The sequence below is a fragment of the Dermacentor variabilis genome, chromosome 7, assembly GCF_050947875.1.
Source record: "Dermacentor variabilis isolate Ectoservices chromosome 7, ASM5094787v1, whole genome shotgun sequence".
In the NCBI taxonomy this organism is placed as follows: Eukaryota; Metazoa; Arthropoda; class Arachnida; order Ixodida; family Ixodidae; genus Dermacentor; species Dermacentor variabilis.
The window spans coordinates 7,519,847-7,537,289 of NC_134574.1; the positions used below are offsets into that span (position 1 = coordinate 7,519,847).

A 17,443-nucleotide genomic window follows, 5' to 3' on the forward strand; every position below is an offset into this window, starting at 1 on the left:
TTGTGTCGAGGGGCAGTGCTGGTTCTCGGCCGAACAGAAGGAAAAATGGGAAATAACCAGCTGTGTCGCGGTGCGAGGAATTATAAGCAAATGTGACAAACGGTAGAGCGAGGTCCCAGTCAGTGTGGTCTGAAGAGACATATTTCGCGAGCATGCTTGTCAGAGTGGGATTGAGACGCTCCGTGAGGCTATTTGTTTGCGGATGGTATGACGTGATAGCTTGTGCCTCCTCGCACAGAACTAGGGAGAGGCCAGGATAGATTTTGATAGGAGTGTCCGGACATGGTTTGTGAGAAGTCGCGGTGCTCCGTGTAATAAAATCTCGTCGCGTAGAAGAAAATTGGCATCTGTGGCGCGGCTTGTAGGAAGTGCTCGGGTGGTGGTGTAGCGCGTGGCGTAATCCGTAGCCTCAGCGATCCACCTCTTCCCAGAGGTGGAAAGAGGAAAAGAAGGGCCAAGTAAGTACAAACCAACACGAGAGAATGATATTGCGGGAATGTCGAGTGGTAGAAGGTACCCAGCACAGAGTGTCGATGGTGTCTTGCATCGCTATTATTTCTCACACACAGCTACGTATCTTCAAACGGAGCGAGCAATCCCTGGCCAAAAGAGACGTCGGCGGATCCAGTCGTAGGTACTAGACACGTCCAGGTGCCCGTCAGTGGGGAGGTCGTGAAGTTCGGGGAGAACAGCCGTGCAAAGGTGTTTATACATCACAAGAAGGAATGCAGGGCCGTCAGGGTGAACGTTGTAGTGGCAGAGTATGCCATCTTGAAGTGTGAATAAGCGAAGGGAACTGTCGGCAAGTGACGCTTCCATGCGGTCAATGATGATACTCAAGGACGGGTCACGGCGCTGCTCGTCGGCAACATGGAGCAGTGGAAAAACAGAGAGACCAGAGGCGTACGTCAGTGTCAGTATCAGACGTAAACGTCGTGTCTTCGACTGAGTTGCGAGAGAGGCAATTTGCGTCCTTGTGTTGGCGTCCCGACTTGCAAGTCACTCTGTAGGGATGTTCGTGTAGTCGGAAGACCCAACGACTGAGCTGTCCTGTATGATCCTTGAGCGAAAAATGCACGAGACGAATGAAGGTTTGTGATTACTGAGAAGGGTTTGCCATATAAATATGGACCGAACTTTTAAACATCCCAGATGAGAGCAAGACATTCGCGCTCCATAATGGAATAGTTGCGCTCTGCAGCTGTCAGAGCCGGCTCGCGGAAGCTATAAAGCGGTCGTGTCCGTGTTGGCGTTGCGATAAGACGGCACCGATCTCCGAACCACTGGAGTCGGTTCGGACATCTGTAGATGCGGACGGGTCAAAGTGGGCCAAGACAGGTAAATTGTTGAGAATCGTAATAAGGCCTAAAAATACGGCAGCCTAAGGGGAACCCCACGTAAAAGGCACGTCTTTCTGCAGAAGCTCAGTGAGTAGTCAAGCGATTTCTGCGAAAGCTTTCGCCAGCCGTCGGAAATAAGAACAGAGCCCCACAAAACTTGGGACGTCTTTGGCAGACGGAGGTACAGGAAAAGCCGTTACTGCTCGAACCTTCTCTGGGTCGGGTTGTACTCCGGAAGCATCGACGAGATGGCCGAGAACAGTAATCTGCCGGCTCCCGAAGTGGCACTTCGATGAGTTTAATTGGACCCCACCCTTTCGGACGACGTCAAGGATAGCTGCGACGCGCTTCTCAAATGTAGGAGAAATCACAAGAACGTCATCGAGGTAACAAAGGCAAGTTGACTATTTCAAACCTTGAAGCACATAGTCGATCATCCGTTCGAACGTGGCGGGGGCATTGCATCAACCGAACGGCATGACCTTCAATTGGTAGACGCCATCTGGATTAATGAAAGCGGTCTTTTCTTGGTTTTGCTCATCGACGTAAATCTGCCAATGACCAGGTCGAATGTCGATGGACGAAAAGTATTTGGCGACGTGAAGACAATCAAGGGCGTCGTCGAAAAGGGTAAAGCTTCTTTTTAGTAATTCGGTTTAGGTGGCGGTAATTAAAGCAGAATGCCACGTACCATCTTTCTTTTTGACGAGCACGGCCGGCGACGTCCAAGGACTCGGCGAGGGCTCAACAGTGCCTATGGCGAGCATCATTTTTACTTCCTGCTGAATAACCGGCTGCTCTGCTGTGGACACGCGATACGGTCCGCGGTAAATGGGAACAGCATCACCAGTGTTTATCCGATACTTAACAAGGGTCGTCTGACCAAGTGGCCGATTGTCAGTGTCAAATATGTCGCGGTAGGAAAGCAAAATGCCATATAGAGCGGCTTCATGGTCAGGTGCGAGGTCCGGAGCGACCATGGGACGTAATGGGCCGTCGAGGTTCAAGGCATCCTTCGGGTAATCAGGAGGACCTGGAGACACGTCGGCTGCAAAAGCAGTGACGTGGTCGTCGGTACTTGACCGGAGGGTGACCACCGCTATGCCTTCAGCTAACACTTCCTTCGTCAAGCCAAAATTCATAACGGGCAGACACATCCGATTAGTGGCAAGGGTTACGACGGAGTGTGGCGCAGAGATGTCGCGCGCCAGGAGGACATCACGAATAGGTGCGACGAAATAGTCGCCATCAGGCACGGTTGCCATTGTGGCCGATTCGACGAAGGTTAGGGCTTTTGGAGGTAAGCGAACGAACGCTGTAGTGCAGAGGGTGTTCGGTTGTTTGGGGCGAACGTCTAAAAGAAGAGGAAGCTCGAGGCACAGCGCATCCGTGGCACAGTCAGAGTACCTGTGGCATGCGTCGTCAGAAAGTCGAGCCCGAAGATTGGGTCATGAGGGCAAGTTGCCCGCACGGTGAACAGGAGTGGAACTTGGCGGCCAGCAATTTCTATCCGAACAGTGCACATACCCTTGACGACAACAGTGACGCCATTGGCGAGGCGTACATCTGGAGTGATGGCAGGCGTAAGAACATTTTTAAGTCGACGACATATGTTAGCGCTCATTATGGAGACTTGGGCTCCAGCATCAATTACTGCCGTCAACGGAACACAATCATCATCTACTTCAATTAGGTTCGTGTTGGTGAGGAGCGTCAACGGAGGATTTGGACAGGACGAACGTGATGCAGCACTACGTCCAAAAGCCACATGGTCTAGTTTTGCGTCTGTCTGTATTGCGAAGAAAAGCGGCGAGGTTGGGGCGACGGGGAGCGACGGCGTTGAGGCGACGGCCATCACATGGAGGAGAGGCTGTTAGGGTCATGAGAAGTAGGGTGCAGACGGCGAGGTGAATAACGGCAAGCGTCAGCGTATTGGCGAGGAGCAGGGAATGAGCTTCAGTACGGTGGTATCCAGGCGGTGCGGCAGTGGCGGGATACATGACCAACGCAGTGCCAGCGGAAGCAGATCGGTTTGTCGTCTGGCGTTCGCCATTCAGCAGGACTTCGTGGTTTGGGAGCATTATACTGGTCATTACAGGTTGTGGACATGGGAATGGGTGCCGAATCAGGTCGCGAGACCCAGCAGGCGGTAGGGATGCCCAGGTTTGCAATTTCTTGTTGCACAACTGCTTGAATAACGGCAATAGCGGGGGCCGCTTCGCCAAAGGTACCGTCAGAGGGTCGTGGATGAAGGGTGGCCGGACTCGCCTTTCCAATCTCACGGCGAAATTTACGTGTGACGTTCTCCTGAATTGGTCGTGTGGCGGTAAGAGCAGAGAAAGAAGACGTGGCAGGAGCGTTTGGGAGCCGGGAAAACTGTGGGACGACGCGGCGGCTTTTGGCTACCTCGAAGCGGCGTCGTTCTTTGACGATGGCGGTGACGTAGAAACGTCGGTATAGACGAGCAAATTGAAGGCGACGTCCACGATGCCTTTTAGGATATGGCTCACCTTGTCGACCTCGGCCTTATGTTCGTCGACATTCCTGCAAAGCGCGAGCACTTTCTGTATGTAGGAGACATAAGATTCGGTCGACGACTGGGCACGGGTGGCAAGCTCTTTTCGCGCAGCCTGCTGGCGACTTGATGCGTTGTCAAATAGGTCGTGAAACCGCCATTTTAGAATTTCCCAGCTGGACAGCTCGATCTCATGGGTGCAAAACCAAACACACGGTGTGCCGTCAAGATAAAAATCACATTGGCAAGCATGATGGTAGGGCCCCAGCGGTGGCTTTCGCTAACACGCTCGTAGATGCTGAGCCAGTCGTCGACGTCAACATCATTTTGGGTTGAGAAGGATCACGGAGACTAGGAACCGTAACGTACGTTGTGGTTGGCGCCGCAGGTGTAGGTGACGACAGGGTGGTTCCATCGGAAGCCATGACTGAGAAGAAGATGGTGTGGCCGCTTCAGAGCTCCGTGGCGAGGACGGGGAACGTTTCACCTCCACCACGATGTTGCGCGAAGGACGAGTCAGTAAGCCTAGCAACTATTTACAGGTTATATTTACATCAGCGGTTGCAGCGCTGACCGGTTAGATTGACAGCGTGAGCCCAGTTCGTTCTTCGTTCGCTTATCTCGAGAAATGGCGCCCATGCACCTCGTTCGAACAATCAAATACCACACGTGTCTAGCAATACATTCTAATAAGATGCGCTACAGCTTAGCATGGGGAAGGCGACAACACTAAATGGTAATGCTTTTCTGAGGAACAAAAAGGTGAGCTAGTTGGCAAGGGTTCGTAATGCGATGAAGGGGTAAGGCGTGCAGACGCAAGAGAAATGGACTACACGAACGCCAAGAATCCGCTGTTCCTGTTATCCACTTTTCTTGTGTCCGTGTCTGCACGCTTTTCTGATTTAGGTATGAGCATGTTCACAGATAGTCTATAAAGCAATGATTATTTTCTGTAATTTATGCTGTAGAAAAGGTACCATAAAAAGTATTGCTATGGCGGATGAGGGATACGACTGACCTGTTCTCGCCGTGGCAAGTTCATCTCCGAACCCTTATGAGATATGACGATGAGAATTATTCATTCAATGGCTGATACCCTCTATGAAGGAGTTGGTGATAATGATGAACCTCTGTCATGGCTGGCACCCACTAAGGGGGATAGGCCAAAAATTGTGCGGTGGGAGGTAGCTAAAGGAAATTCCCATTACAAAACAATAAACTCAACGTAAAAGAAATAAAAAGGGAGATTTCTTTTCATTTCATTTCATTACTTTATATACCCTGGAAGGGTGTTTTATAAGAGGTGGGAATAAATATTCAGACGACTTATAGCGTTCAATACAATGAAAAATTATTTGTAACAAGTTCTACAAAAGTGGATGAGGACGTAATGAGGGCGATGTCGTTGGATACGTCGCCAAGCAAACAGAAATGTTTGCTTGGCGATCCAAAATTGCCTAATTGAAACCAATCGATTTCCATGTTAGATTGATCGTTCTCTCTCCCAACCATAGCTTTCTTTTATTTCTTATCTATTTTAATTATTATTGTTATTAATAATATTATTATTATTATCTTATACCCGGTTTTCATCTGATTATTTCCTTTTTTCTCCAACCACAAAACGTTTATTTTTAACCTCACACACACACACACACGCCCAAATTGTTAACTCCCTTGTTATCATTATTATTTTAGGCACCTAATTAAACCGCCCGATTCTTGGCCAATCCCCCACTGTGGGTATGTGCCACGGCCACTCAGGACAACAACAACAACTACGTAACCCCAGTTTGCTGCCACACGGAAAAAATGACGCGGGAAAAGCGACAGCGCTGGCACGTGGCTGGTGAACTTTAGATGAATGACGCGTGCGGTGAGATATGCGGGTTGTCGGGACAATATAGGGTGCGCAGCATAGTGAACTGTGGAAAAACTTGTAAAATAAGCCAAAACTGGCAATATGGCTACGAAGTAACAGTTGTAACAAAGCCAATTGTGCTTTCAAGGATGCTGCCGTGATGCCGTATGAATATGAAGTGACTAAATCTGGCTGCTCTGTTTTGAAGTGATTCAAGCGCATTAATAAGGCAGGGGCGATGTGTATTCTAACTTCGATAAGACAGAAGTTTTGTATGCTAGTAACTTTATGTGTTGAGGGGCATGGCGGAGATGACGACGCAAGAATCCAAGTGTCTTATTAGAAGACGAAATTACGTTAGTAATTCGCGAGCCCCAGGTCGAATCGTTAGACAGGGTGACAACTAAACATTTATATGATGGGACAGACTGTACAGGGATATTGGCTATTGCGTATGGGAAATCAAACGAATGACGGGGGCGGTGGGAAGACGTGCGCGCAATAAAAGATGATGCAATAACTAGGCTACTATACGAGCGAGCACCCTCAATAATTAAAAGGTGAATGTTAAAAGATGGTACAAGCAAGGGAAATTAATGGTAATAAAGAATTTAGAGAAGCTAATTTAGGGGAAACGAATGCCTATTTGATATGATGACTGCTCACTCGATTAAACATACAATATTTAGCAGGGCGATTCTTTTGTTTCACCTAAATATTCAAATGCTGCGGAACAAACGTTTCTGTCATTATAGCCTTGTGTCGGTGCCCCAGTGATAATAACACTGGTATACTTAACCCTAATTCAATTTTGCGGAGTGGTGCTTCGAGTAATATCTTTCTATAGTGTGAATATCGTCTACGTGATAAAAAGTAGTTGTCTATTGATTCAGTTTTCTGACAATATGGCACAGTGGACGCATCATCAGGCCAGCTCTATGTAAATAAAAATTCCATTGTGGGATGCGACAGCCTAGTCTGGTGTATGTAACTTACCCACAGTGGTAACTCAGTGACTATGGTGTTGGGTGGCTCAGCACGAGTCGCGGGATCGAATCCCGGCCATGGCGGCCGCATTTCGATGGGGGCGAAATACGAAAACATCCGTGTACTTGGATTTCGGTGCACGTTAAAGAACCCCAGGTGGTCAAAATCTCCAGAGTCCTCCACTACGGCGTGCCTCATAATCAGAAAGTGGTTTTGGCACGTAAAATCTCATAATTTATATTTAAATTATAAGTAACTTCCAATTGCCGAGAAGGACACCACGGCGTATCCCACCAAAAACCGAGATGCTGAAAGTGTGGAGATTGTGTCATAGATAATTTACTTACATGATATTGCAAACAAAATTTTCTGTATCTTGATGCAGTGATGTAAGCTTTAACCGGCAAAACAGGAATTAAATTTCCATTTAAAGAAGTTCTCTCTGATACACCTACGATTTCATTTAAGTATAAACCGTGGTGGCCAGGAACCCACAGCAAACGAATTTTCGGTAAAGTTCTATGAGCTAAGTATTAAAACATATTTTCGATAGCTATATTCGGTACCCCAGAAAGCGACACACATACCTATAGAGAATCTGTAACTAGGACTGCTGACGATTGATTAGTGGGAAGCCTGCACAGCGCTATAACAATAGCGAATAATTCTACAATGAGAATAGTTTTGCGCAACGCTAGAACAATAACCAATAATTCTGCAATGAGAATAGGCGTTAAATTGAAGGCGTGTAGAAAATGACCAAGAGAGGGAAGAAGAGAAAATGCCTACACCAGCCTTCGCTTCAGAGAATGAAGCATTAGTGCGTATTTTGTTGCTTGTTTCCAGGCGAGAAAGATAATCTAGAAATTTGTGATTGAAATATTGGTTTGGCACTACTTTAGCCTTCGGGAGAAATATATCGTCAAATTTTATCTGTAGACTTATCTTGGATTGACCTTTTGGTTGAATGCGTTTAATTTGTACGTACAGTGGTATTAGCTCTGCCTGTACAAACACAATCTGAGGTGTGCGTAGTAGCGGCCAATGATTAATAAAAAATGAACTAGGTTCTATAATACAAACACATATTGATTTTCTTTGAGAAGAATAGTAAAATTTTAGGTACGTTTGGACTGTGACGAGATCCTGAATGTACTTTTTAAACATGGTATTCCCGCTTTCATATAGAGAACGGTTTTGGCAAAAAAGTTAGGGAATTCGAAGGCACAATAGCAGAGCTTCCCTTTCTAATAAAACCTGGGGCTGCATTTTATAAGCTGGTCTGCCGGAAAGCAAGACGCACCCTAATTCTATGATGGGTCGCACATACATTCTATATATTATAATTATTGTATGTCTTCGCAATCCATATCGCCAGTTACTGTTCTTACGCAACCATCTCGCCGCACGAGTTGCCTTAGACGCGACTTTTTCAATGTGGCTTTTCAGTTTAGTGTCCCATCATACGTCGTCTTTCTCTTTAAACTTGAAAAATCGAGCTACGAACATGGCTAAGGTTCAAATAAAAGTCGGATACACAAAGCTTACTATTTGTTCATGAAAGTTTACACAGTGTGAAATTCTTTTTGCCCAGCTGGCCATACTCTCGCTAGTGAAGCAGCCCTCAGCTTGCTCCTGCGAACAGCGGCAAGGACTCAGGCGAGATGTTTGGTTTAAATACATACGTGGGGACAAATATTCGTCGAGCTGAAATACAGGCTCAGGCCAAAAAAAGGTACACGCTGCTTGCATCCTGACATTAAACACAATAACGAAAATTCGGGTGAACGTATCCTGCAACTCTTCAAGCGAGATGTAACATTGAAAAGTTGTCACCATAAGACGTAATGAAACGCAGCTCTTCACTCCTGATGCAATTCATAATTTTGCTTAAGGAATTGCAGATGAACTGATCTCATGATGATTGTCGACGTTGATGAGACTAGTATTCAAGCAAGCTAGTGACGCACAGTATTACCACCGTTGTGTACGAGGTGTGCATTAAGCCCCCTATGGACACGCTGTAGACACCGCAAAGGCCGCGCTCGCCAAAGTTGCGGATGTATGTGACGCGGTTTCTGTCGTGCCCCAGCACCTGCAAATTTCCGAAATATTTTTGCCACTGAAGAGCGCCGCGTACCCTGTGACCCAAGGTCGCCCGAAAAAGGATTATGGAGCGGCGGCCCGTGCCAAGTCGCACCCACCGAGTGACCCAATTTGTTGCGAAAATGGTTGGAGTCATCGAATCGGAAACAGCCAAGAAAGTCCTTGGAATATCCCAAGAGTCCTAATCGCAGCGATAGAGAACTAAATGTTATTGTAGAAGTGATTTATTAAATACCCTAGTGAGTAAAGTATTCGGCACAGAAATACCGTATGCTGCCACAATTTACACTTATTATAAATCATTAACGTCTACGATCCTTGCTATGTAGGGATACAAAATGGGGCGGCAGTATACTATCTACATCTATCATTCTAGCGGCGCATGGTAACGACTACCAGAGCAGAACTGTTCAGAATAAAACATATTTATTACACTAAATTACTATTTAGGTATTGCGAACTTGGCAAATCTTTACCTAAGGCTTATCTGGTCCTTGACGCTCCAACAATACACTGGTGTGGGCCTCAGGCCAAAAATCGTGGACACCGATTGCCTAGGAGAGGAGTCTGCAAACTGTGACCCTTGGCTGGCAGTGGTCAATGCCACGATGGTTGGGCAGCAGGCACAACTCAAAGCCTCCAATGGGCCTACGTACGCGGCTTCTCCGCAAACGTGTCGCTCTTACACTTCTGCCTAGAAACTGGCTTCACTGTAGTTAAAAGAACACGGCATTGCACAAATCGTTCAAGGCAGCGCCGAGAAACCACGAGGGTCACGTGACCAATGCGCAATGAGCGCGTGACGCTCCGATGTGCCGCTGCCAGCAACACGTTAGAAGACGTGGGGAAGCTTTCTCGATTTCGCCTAGACGCGATGAGCCCAGGGATCTTTTGCCAGCAGTGTTGTCACCTCACCGATTTTGTCGGTACAATCAGGTACTTACCTGTTGACCAATAACATTTTCTATTTAGCATCCGGCGACTATGTTTAGCGACGGCACAGAACAACATGTGACATTTCAGGTCTTCGAAGTTAAAAAACGTGCTTCGGGAATGGCCGTCTCAAGCATAGCCTATGAAAGCTACATGTAAGCGGTTGAAATTAACTGTGTTGAAATTAATTAAATTACCTGTGCCACCCGCCAGGGCCAGTCGTTTTCTGAGCAGCTGGTGAGAGGCGCCTCATAGTCTATTGCGCTCTATTATAACAGCGACGCTGTTCTAAGTCGAGCCTTAGCCATTCGTTGTCCGGTTTCATGCAGGGGAGGGGGGGCAGGTTCCGAAGCTTACCGCCAGAGGGGACGCCGAGGTAGTAGAGGAGTATAGTAAGGGTATATCAGGATAATAGGAGCAGAGTATGAGGAAGTGTATAGCAGCATATGGAGTGGCCATAAATGCATCACTTTGAAAATGGGATGTGTAGTTGGGAAAGAGAACGCGAAGTGCAAAATGATCAGTCTGAATCTGAACTCTGAACAAATATAGTCACTAGAGTCGAAGTACTTGGCAAATGGCCAAATAAAGAGTGGGAATATAGTGAGCTTCTAAGTGTAATAAGGGAGAAATACGCAAAGAGAAACAACTAGTTTGTTGAAAAAGAAAAAAAAAGAAACCGAAAAGCTGGTGGAACAGGTAGATACGAGAAGCGATCGCGAACGACAGAAAGTATCCCGAGAGCACAGGCAGGCAAAGGACGCGCAATTGTCGCAGGATGAAGTAACCAGTAAATGGGAAATACGCCAAGAGAAAAAGTCTATGGTTCAAATACTGGTGCAAGCAAAATGAAAAGGTGAAAGCGAGCGTTCGTCGTCAGATATACATGAGAAAAAGAAGGCCGCACCTAGAATATTTTGGAACCACACAAAATTATTAGGCAGGAAGTCAATAACAATACAATAGTGACGGCGGATCCGGATGATGAGACGGAAATTATCAGAAGAATAAGAATGGGCTGGGGTGCGCTTGGCAGGCATTCTCAGCTCATGAACAGTAGGTTGCCGTTATCCCTCAAGAGAAAAGTGTATAATAGCTGTGTCTTACCAGTACTCACCTATGGGGCAGAAACCTGGAGGCTTACTAAAAGGGTTCTACTCAAATTGAGGACGACGCAACGAGCTATGGAAAGAAGAATGATAGGTGTAACGTTAAGGGATAAGAAAAGAGCAGATTGGGTGAGGGAACAAACGCGAGTTAATGACATCTTAGTTGAAATCAAGAAAAAGAAGTGGGGGCATGGGCAGGACACGTAATGAGGAGGTAAGATAACCGATGGCCATTAAGAGTTACGGACTGGATTCCAAGGGAAGGGAAGCGTAGCAGGGGGTGGCAGAAAGTTAGGTGGGCGGATGAGATTAAGAAGTTTGCAGGGATGACATGGCCACAATTAGTACATGACCGCGGTTGTTGGAGATGTATAAGAGAGGCCTTTGCCCTGCAGTGGGCGTAACCAGGCTGCTGCTGCTGCTGCTGCTGATGATGATGATATCCTAGGCGAAGATGAAAATAGACTGAAAGGAGAAACCGCAATAAATTACGTCCGAAAAATAACAGCCGGATCTTTCCAAGAGAATGACGAGGTTCTATTTGAAGAGAAAAAAAAGAGCATGAAAGAGACCCCGGTGGGAAAGGAGCTGGTGCTGACAAATTTAAACTGGAAGAAAGCGGAAGAGAAAATTCCTAAGCGCACAGCCACCGGGCTACACGAGGATCCCGTTAGGCTGATAAATGAACTAGGAACAAAAAGTAAGGAAGCTCTGGTGAAAGCAGTGGAAAACACCTTAAAAGATAGACGAATACGAGACAGTTGGCGACAAAGTAGAATGAGTTTATTTTATAAGGTAAGGGGGTGAAAGATAGAATTCGCTCGTGTAGACCGTTGACCTTTACATCGGTGACACTCAGGCTAGCAATGCAGGCAATCAAATTAAAGCTTCAAGCATGGGCAGAGAATAATGGCACTTTGGGAGAACTTCAGAATGGCTTCAGAATAGGTAGGCGTTAGATGATAACTTATTTGTTCTTACTCAGTGTATTGAAATATCAAAAGTAGAAAGCATACCTTTATACGAAGCATCTTTAGACATTACAGGAGCCTATGACAAAGTAGAGCGCAGCATTTTGTTGGATATTCTGGAAGAGGAAGGATTAGGAGACGATAGTATACTGCTTTTGAGAGAGATATACCTAGAAAATACCGTTTTCGTTGAGTGGGAAGGGATAAAGGGCGAGGAGAAAGTTCATATCAACAAGGGACTGAGACAAGGGTGCCCTTTATGCCCGCAGCTGGTTACATGTGTACATGGTGATGAGGGAGAGGTGGCTAGAAGGAAGTAATATCTGCTTAAATCTCATACAAACAGGTAGGCACAGTAGTAGAGCATCAGCTTCCAGGTTTGTATTATGCGGACAACATTGTGTTTCTAGCTAACAAGCAAAGTGATTTGCAACGTCCGGCTAATATCTGTGGACAGAAAGGCAACAATTTAGGCTTGAAATTTAGTGTTAGAAGAATCAGGTGTTATGCCATTCAATGAAAACAGTGAACAGACAGTGGCAATACAGGGCCAGGAAATACCTCGGGTAACAGAATAGAAATGCCTTCGAATATGGATCAACAAAGGCAATATATATATATATATATATATATATATATATATATATATATATATGGAAACACAGGAAAAGACAATAACTGTGAAGGGGAATGGAAATGCAGCTACAATGAAGCAAATAGCGCTATGGGGATACCATAGGTACGAGGTACTCCGAGGTATGCGCAAAGGCGTAATGGATCCAGGACTTACTTTCGGAAATGCGGTTGTTTGCTTTAAATCATAGGTGCAATCAGGACTCGATCGAAACCAAAGGTCAGTGGGTCGCCTCGCATTGGACCCTCACGGGAAGACTACCAATGAAGTTGTGCAGGGCGATATGGATTAGACTAGTTTTGAAGTGAGGGAAGCGTCCTGTTTCCGCGTCGAACGACACCGTCTTGAACATGAACGGGAATGAACCCCCGCGTTTATTGTTCCGTAGTATACATACATATGTGTGCATGTCACGCATGCGCAGGGCATCGCATCAAGTCCGTGGCATGACAAGAACTAAACACGATAACACAGCAATGATTATGCCACATGTCCCCTTTTCCAACAAAATTACAAGCAACAAAATAACGATAAACACAGTCAAAAGAAACGTACTGCTTTGCATTCTGACCCGCCGTGGTTGCTCAGTGGCTATGGTGTTGGGCTGCTGAGCACGAGGTCGCGGGATCGAATCCCGGCCACGGCGGCCGCATTTCGATGGGGGCGAAATGCGAAAACACCCGTGTGCTTAGATTTAGGTGCACGTTAAGGAACCCCAGGTGGTCGAAATTTCCGGAGTCCTCCACTACGGCGTGCCTCATAATCAGAAAGTGGTTTTGGCACGTAAAACCCCAAATATTATTATTATGCTTTACATTCAGAAATCCCGTAACGGTCTGGTTTTCTTACAGCTCTGCCGAATCGTGTAACGTATTCGCCTGGTACCTGCGGCGGAACTTTACCCTGATCATGTGCGGGGTCACTGTGGAGGGCTTGGAAGTTAGGCTGATCGCTCACTTCTGCATTTTCCATGCTACGGGGAAACTCGTATGTCTCGTTGTACGAGTCTGGAATTCCGCTTGGAGCTTGCTTGACTAGAAATATCCTGTTGCGTTCGATCTGGATGCCGCTCTCCAAAGCGACGACATACGACCGCGACCGTTTTGCCCGCTCACAGATGACTCCTTCCCGCCTTCAGTCCCTGACCCAGACAGAATCACATGGTGCCAATGGGACAAGGTGTCGTGCCGCATGACGGCGGTCGTAATTTTGCCGCTGCTTATCCCGGACAACTGCATCCTTCTTCCGTACCTCTTTCAGGTTGGGTCTCTTTGGTACCAGCCTGTTCGCATGGAGAGGCAGGGTTGTACGAAGCCGCCGCCCCATGAGCAGCTCCGTTGGCGTCTTGCCTAGTGGTCCCGGGGTGTTCCTGTAGGCTAAAAGAGCCAAATAGGGTTCATGAGACTTTAGCAGTAGCCCTTTTACCGTTTTCATCATTCGTTCTACCTCTACGTTTGCCAGCGGGTACCTAGGGCTACACGTCACACCTTTGAATTCATAGGCCTTCGCGAACTGCTCAAATTCTTCACTGACAAATAGAGCACCGTTATCCGTGACAAGCACTTCGGGTATGCCGTGCCTAGCGAAGACCTCTTTGACATGACCAACAACACAAGTGCTGGTGAGCGATTCCAGTAAACACAATTCTAGAAATCGAGATAGAAAATCCACTAAGAGCAAGTAGTTACGGCCGTTGAGATGGAAGATATCTGCTGCGACCCTTTGCCAAGGTCGAATAGGTGTCTGGGTTGGGATCAATATTCACTCGGTTGTTCTCGGAATTGCGAACACGCGCGGCAATTGACAACCAAAGAAGCTAGTTGAGATCTCAAGCCCGGCCGCCAAACAGACTCCCTTGCTCTCGCCCTCCATCTCACAATACCCTGATGGCCTTCGTGAAGCAGACTGAACAGTCTATTCTGGAGCGAGAGGGGCGCAGCGAGGCCATGCATGAGAACCCCTTTACACACGCTCAATGTTGCGCGATACTGCCAGTATGGCCTCGTAACGCTTGATAGCGAAGTTGGGCCCGGCCAGCCTTCACGAAGGTAACGGCACTACGTACGGCAGGTCTGGTCCTTTGCCTGCTCTTCGGCGACCAGTCTACAGGGATCCGATTCACCCAACTCCGATGACGCACCATTAACAAACGAGTTCACTTCATCCACAGAAAGGAAGTTCTTGGTTTTTTGCCTTCGCACTGGCGCTCTAGAAAGTGCATCAGGAATTTCCAAATTTTTCCCAGGAACATATACGACATCAAAACTGAATCGCATCAGACGCATTCGGAATCTCTGAATGCGCTGCGGTACAAAATCTAGGGGAGTCTTTCCTAGCAAAGTCGCTAGCGGTTTGTGATCCCTATCCAGCGTTATGTGTAGTCGACGCACATAACTTTCGAGACGCTCAGTCGCCCATGTTAGAGCTAGGGTCTCCTTTTCAATTTGCGCGGAGCGCATTTCGGTTCGAGTCAGTGATCTTGAAACAAATATAACTGGCCGTCTTTCTTTGGTTGTACCTGAAGTAAAACTGCACCTAAACCGTACGAAAACGCGTCTGCAGAAAGAATGGTTTGATTCTGTGGATCAAACTTCGCCATACACCTATCAGAACAGATAGCGCGTTTTATGCTGTCAAACGCCATCTGCTGAGGCGTTGCCCAAATCCACTCACTGTGCTTGGGCACCAACTACCGTAACGGCGCAGACTTCTCAGCTAGGTCTGGAATAAACCGCGAGCAATGATTTGCAAGACCAAGGAATTTCCGCATATCGGCAACATTTTCAGGCGGCTTCATATCAGTGATCGCTACAACTTTTGCAGGATCTGGCAGTATGCAGTCTTTGCTCACTCGGCATCCCAAAAAACATAGCTCTTTTACACTGAACTGACATTTTTCACGATTCAAAGTGATGCCGCCTTCCGTCAAGCGTTCTAAAGTCTGAATCAATCGCTCATCATGCTCTTTCTGTGAAGAACCAAAGACTAACACATCGTCGATTAAGTTTCCGACCCCCGGCATTCCATCAAGAATTTCACACATTTGCCTTTGAAAATATTCAGGAGCAGAGGTTATGCCAACCGGCAGGTGTTCAAAGCAATAACGTCCAAAGGGGGTAATAAACGTGGTCAATAGCTGACAATCCTTGCTTAGTTTTACTTGATGGAATCCCGAGTTCGCGTCAAGTTTAGAAAACACAGCTGCTCCGCTTAGTAACCCGAGTGTCCCATCAACAGTGAGGAGCACAAATCGTTCACGTTTCACCCACTTATTGAGTTGGATTAGGTCAACAGATATTCGCACTTGCCCGGACGGCTTCAAGACGGGCACTATGCCAGCACACCACTCGGTTGGCCCTTCGACTTTACGAATGACCCCGTTCTTTTCCATTTATTCTAGCTCACTTTTCACGCCGTCCCTCAGTGGGATGGGTATACGACGAGCGGTGTAAATGGCATAGGGCACCGCGTCTGCTTCGATATTAAAACAGCATTCTCCTTTCATGGAACCCAAACCGCAGAACAAAGAGGGGAAGCACGTTTGCACAGCTTTGTGGATCGAAACGTCGTCTACAAATTTCACTACTCCCAAAGCTTCTATTGCTGGCAAGCCTAAAATGACATTACCCCCCGAGTTAATGACGAAAACGTCCTGCCTAACCAAACATCGCTTCCACAGAATGTCTGCAGTGAACTGTCCTTTCAGATCCAACACTTCATTGCCTGGCCCTTTTAATATTACGTTGGAATGCTCTAGAGTCTTGGGTACTCCAGGAATTGATACTGGAACAACGTTTACCTCTGCTCCTGTGTCAATCTTAGTAGACACTGTGACCCCGTTAATAGCGACCTGAACAAAACGAGCTCTTTCAATTGTACCAGCAAAAGTCCCAAGAAAATAGATGGCGCACTGTTTGCTCACTCAGTGTAGCTGTCCGCGGGGAACACTGCACAAATCTACCTCGGATATGCGCTTGCTTCGGCGATCGTGAAGCTCTGCTTTTGTTGGCAGGCCGCTGCGAAATGTCCCCGTCGTTGGCACCTGTAGCAGATTGCCCACCTTGCAGGGCACGATGAGGTTAAATGACGGGCCCTGCCGCAGGCCGCACACTTTCGGACGTCTTCTTTCGCCCATTGGTCCTCTGGACGTCCCCGGCTTGCTCGTTGATGAATTCCGTCGACCTCTATGCTGGATGGTTGGTGGTATGGACTGCTGTGAAGTTCCTGTTGTTGTTGCTGTACCGCATCCTTCATCCTTGCCTTTGTCTGTGCCATTTTCAGAGTCAGTGCAGCGTCCATTTGTAGGGCCTCGGACAACTTTGTGTCACGTAGTCCAACCACGAAACGCTCGAGGATCATCCGTTCTTTCTTCACGCCATAGTCACATTTATCTGCCAAAGTATGTAGGGCCGTTACATACTGGTCCATCGATTCGCCTGAAACTTGGCGGCGACGATGAAAACACGCACTTTCGTAGACCAAATTGCGCGTGGCAATGAAGTAGGCGTCGAAGCGTTTTTTCAACACTTCATAGTCCTTTGACTGTTCTTCCGACAGCTCAAAGGTCTTGAATACGTTGCGTGCCTGCCGCCCCATGGCATACAGGAGCGTGCGTACCTAAGTCTCTTGAGTTCGCTCATTAAGGCCGGAAGCAAATCGATAATCATCGAATTTTTGCACCCACGCCGGCCACTCTGACGCCTTGTCAAATTTGAAGCTCGTTGGTGGCTGTACCGGAAAGAGCTGGCACGAAATATCACTTTCCTCACGCGCCATGGCTCGAAGCTCTTGTTCCGTTATCGCGTCCGAGCCGAGGACGCCAACGATGAAGGTCGGCCGTACCTGTATCTTCTCACCTCGCCCGTGGTTCCACCCAATTTGCGAAGGCTACTTCTGACACCATGTCGTGTTTCCGCGTCGAACGACACCGTCTTGAACATGAATGGGAATGAACCCCCGCCTTTATTGCTCCGTAGTATATATACAT

At 47.3% G+C, this 17,443-nt stretch overlaps 1 pseudogene; it reads right to left on the reverse strand.

The window, feature by feature from the left end:
* Positions 1–13,590: 13,590 nt before the first annotated feature.
* On the reverse strand, positions 13,591–17,232 carry LOC142588544 (uncharacterized; annotated as a pseudogene).
* Between the last annotated feature and the right edge of the window lie 211 nt (positions 17,233–17,443).